General features: G+C 41.6%; 1 long non-coding RNA gene across 2 annotated transcripts; it reads left to right on the top strand.

Annotated features, from left to right (window-relative positions):
- Positions 1–803: 803 nt before the first annotated feature.
- On the top strand, positions 804–3,094 carry LOC119344563. 2 transcript variants are annotated; one of them, XR_005166736.1, is made up of 4 exons: positions 804–968; positions 2,078–2,165; positions 2,278–2,369; positions 2,868–3,094. It is a non-coding gene; the product is annotated as an uncharacterized LOC119344563 (long non-coding RNA). The 2 variants fall into 2 exon arrangements; XR_005166735.1 differs by having other exon boundaries at positions 804–2,165.
- Positions 3,095–3,432: the final 338 nt, after the last annotated feature.

Genomic DNA, 3,432 nt, shown 5'->3' with positions numbered 1-3,432 from the left:
GGGGGCGTCGAGAGAGATAGGGCCAAGTGCATGCCCCACACTAGGCACGCAACTGCATGTCTTCGAGCATGGTCACAACTACATGTCTTATAATTTGGTTGCAACTCGACTTACTTCTTTTTGTATGGGTAGACGTGCTAGTTGCATGTGCCACAGTGGGCACGCAACTGCTTGTCTTCTAATTTGGTCGCAACTGGGGGACATTTTTTTGTCGGAGGTGGCGGCGTCTAGAGACATGGGGCCAATTGCATGTCCCTCAGTATGCATGCAACTGCATGTCTTCTAACTTGGTTGCAATTGGGGACCTTTATTTTGTCGGAGAGGGCAGCAATGATAGAGAGGTGACCACAACGTGGGGCCTTGTTTTGTCTTTCTAGCATGGTCGTACTTAGTGTCTTCTAACTTAGTTTCAACTAGGGGCCTTGTTTTGCCGGAGGGGTGGCAGTAAGAGAGAGGGGGCAACTAGTCATGCAATTTGCAAGCGCGGTCCCCCGACTATAACTATGTCTCTTTACAAACATTTTCACAACTAGACTTTTTTGCTTGATCGGAAGGTGGCAGCTCCCCCGTGAATCCTCTACCCTCGCTATGTGTCACACGAGCACCATAACACCGCCATTTTTTGCCATGCCCGCAAACACAAATCAACCACCTGATCTCACAACTAGTTTGTGTTTTTTCTCTTTTTTTGAAATCATATACATTTTTTCCTTTTTCCTTTTTACTTTCTTTTTTGTTTTCCCAAGGATTTAATAAAAAATCTAATTTTTTTTTGCATCTGATTCTGACAGCGGAGCTCATTTTCCAAAAAAAGGGGAGTATATTAAAGGAGAGAAGAGTTACTTGTCCAGATCCTCGGGCACAACAGCTGCGTCGGTGGTGCTACCCGACAAAAAGGGGGCAGGGGCAGCGCGGACGTTTTCTCCATCGTCCTCCAGCGCCACCCCGGTCAGTGAGATGGGGACTTGGTAGGACTACATCTGAATTTTCTGTGCTTTATGAGACCGTCAGTCTAATTCTGTTCACTGTCAGTAGACATTCTGTGGTTGTGAATTTACAAGTATCCAAGTTCACTGTCAGTAGACATGTCTGAATTACTTAAGCAACATGCTTGTAAATGGTCAGTATTCCTATAGTACTACCGTGCAAGTTTGATCTGCACCTGTTAGTTTTTTTACCACTTTAGTTGATGGATTTAGCTACCTTCTGTATCTCTCAAGGTAGGAGATTTGCTGCTGATAGTCTTGACTAATTAAGGCATCACTTAATCTTTTCAACATCAATTTTCCACATTTATTCAAAAGTTGTTTTGCTTTTAGCTTCCTCTCTCCAACTCATGGAATGTTGGATTTGTAGTGCCTGTTTTGGTTTTGTTTGTCTGAACTACCGAAACAGACACTTGATGTTTTACATTTCCATAAGAAAATCTGGGAGTGTTTCCTTTTACTAGTTACAATTAGCAATATGTGAACGCATTAACCATCCACACTTACTCTCTACCACAGTTTTATGACAAGCTTTTATTATCTCAGATTTGTTTGTTTGCCCGCTAGGGGATATATGGTGTGAATCTAGATTCTGGGATGGAGTTTGCAAATGGAGATGACGATTTTTGGGTATGTTTTTTTTTATGTTTTTTCTGGGTGTGAATCACGAATCTGAGGGAGCGAATTAGTTTTTTGTTTGGCTTGACCTCGTACTTTTCTGAGTGTGAAATGAAGAGAACAAATTCCATGGCCGACGTTGAAATAGAGGTAGGTAGCTGAGATTTTTTCGAAGGTAACTATTGAATTCTGATGTGATGTACTTGTACTTGGTTGTTACTGATGTCCCTTCAATTGCTTGATGTCCCTTCAATTGCTTGCTTGGCACTGAGCATTGCCAATGCTTGTTTGTATTTTCTGAGGCATTCGGCATACTGAGATTATTATTATTTATTTTCTGAGGCACTCGCATTCGGCATGACCCTGCATTTTTTTACTTTTCTTGCATGTTAGAACTTGATGTGTAACAGAGTACCAGATTATATTCATCAAGGCAGATAACTTAAAGAGTTTATTTTTGTTGTTCATGAAAGCACATACATGTTGTGCAAATGCACTTGAAGATGGTTGGGATGCCAGATTCATCACAGTTTGTTGATGCTGCACATGTTGGACACCAAGGTATGGCTGCTGCACATGGAGAGTGATGTTCTAAGTTCCTTTTTTTGGCCACCCTTGTGAAACAACCTTTTTTGCAAAAAAATATCAATCTTACATGAACCGGTGTCAGCAGATTAACTGGTCCTGGTCCACAGCTGTTTGGAGTTCTTTGTGCCATAGTTCCGTCCAGCACCTACAAAATGAAGAGAAAACATTATTGCTGAGGTATATTTGGTCATCCACAAGAAAGGTTCATTTTTTCTATGCCTCTGTTTCTTTTTTCTTAGTTAACACTATACATTCTTGATCTTCTGTAGTCACCAAACTAGATGTTAACCATGCTACATTTTTCTCATCTGTTTCTGTACACTAGGCAGGGTCATGTATGATAATATGCTTGTAATACAACCCCACTGTAGCAAATCTTGAAAAAAGTTCAGTCTTTCCTTTTAGTGTCTTGTGCAGGGGAGAGGGCAGCACCCTACTGATTTCTGTTTTAATTACCAAGCCATATTCTGTCCTAAAACATGAACCAATCAATCCATATACAACTTTTGTAGGGAGGAGTCCAACATCAATTTTTCATGGACATACAGTTAAAAATAAAATGATTTTCTGCTGTCAGAATTGCTACAACACACATGCGGTCCAATAGTACTTGATTCAGTTTTGCCTCTTCTCTAATTTTCCTACAAATTATAACTCTAACCTCTGTCCCATCAGGAATCTTCCATACTGCTACAGGATTGCTGTTACAAACATGAGAAGAGAGAAAAGAAAATCAGATCTAGAACAAATCACAGAAGAGAAGACGGGGGGAAAGGTGGGAGGGGGAGAAAATCAGAGAAGAGATCAGACGCCCTTACACTAGTGAGTTTCTCCATGCTTGTGGGCATGGGGTTTTGCCTGGGTTCAGTCAAAAAGTAGAGTTCATAAAGCAGAGCAGCAAATAGTTTTTTTTTATCTTTTTCCTATGTCGTCCAGGCCCACAAGCAAACAATGTCATGGCCCAGCCCAACAAACAAACAAACAGGAAAAGAGAAATCAGCCCAGGTGTTAAGCCGGTTCAACCCAGCAGATAGAGAGCCACTTAACAGGCCTAATCTACATATGATGACGTCAGCCGACTGAGACTTCGCGAAGTCTCAGTCGACTGAGACCTAGACAGTCCCTAAGTTTATATGAACCCCGTGGTGGCTTTGTCCATGAAATTTCATGTGCCTTCACTGCTCGCCCGGTAGAATGGTTTGAGGTGAAAGCCTGATTAGCAAATGTTGTTCTAGCCGGC

Source organism: Triticum dicoccoides, unplaced genomic scaffold, assembly GCF_002162155.2.
Source record: "Triticum dicoccoides isolate Atlit2015 ecotype Zavitan unplaced genomic scaffold, WEW_v2.0 scaffold173523, whole genome shotgun sequence".
In the NCBI taxonomy this organism is placed as follows: domain Eukaryota; kingdom Viridiplantae; phylum Streptophyta; class Magnoliopsida; order Poales; family Poaceae; genus Triticum; species Triticum dicoccoides.
This window is presented reverse-complemented; position numbering and strand designations above follow the sequence as displayed.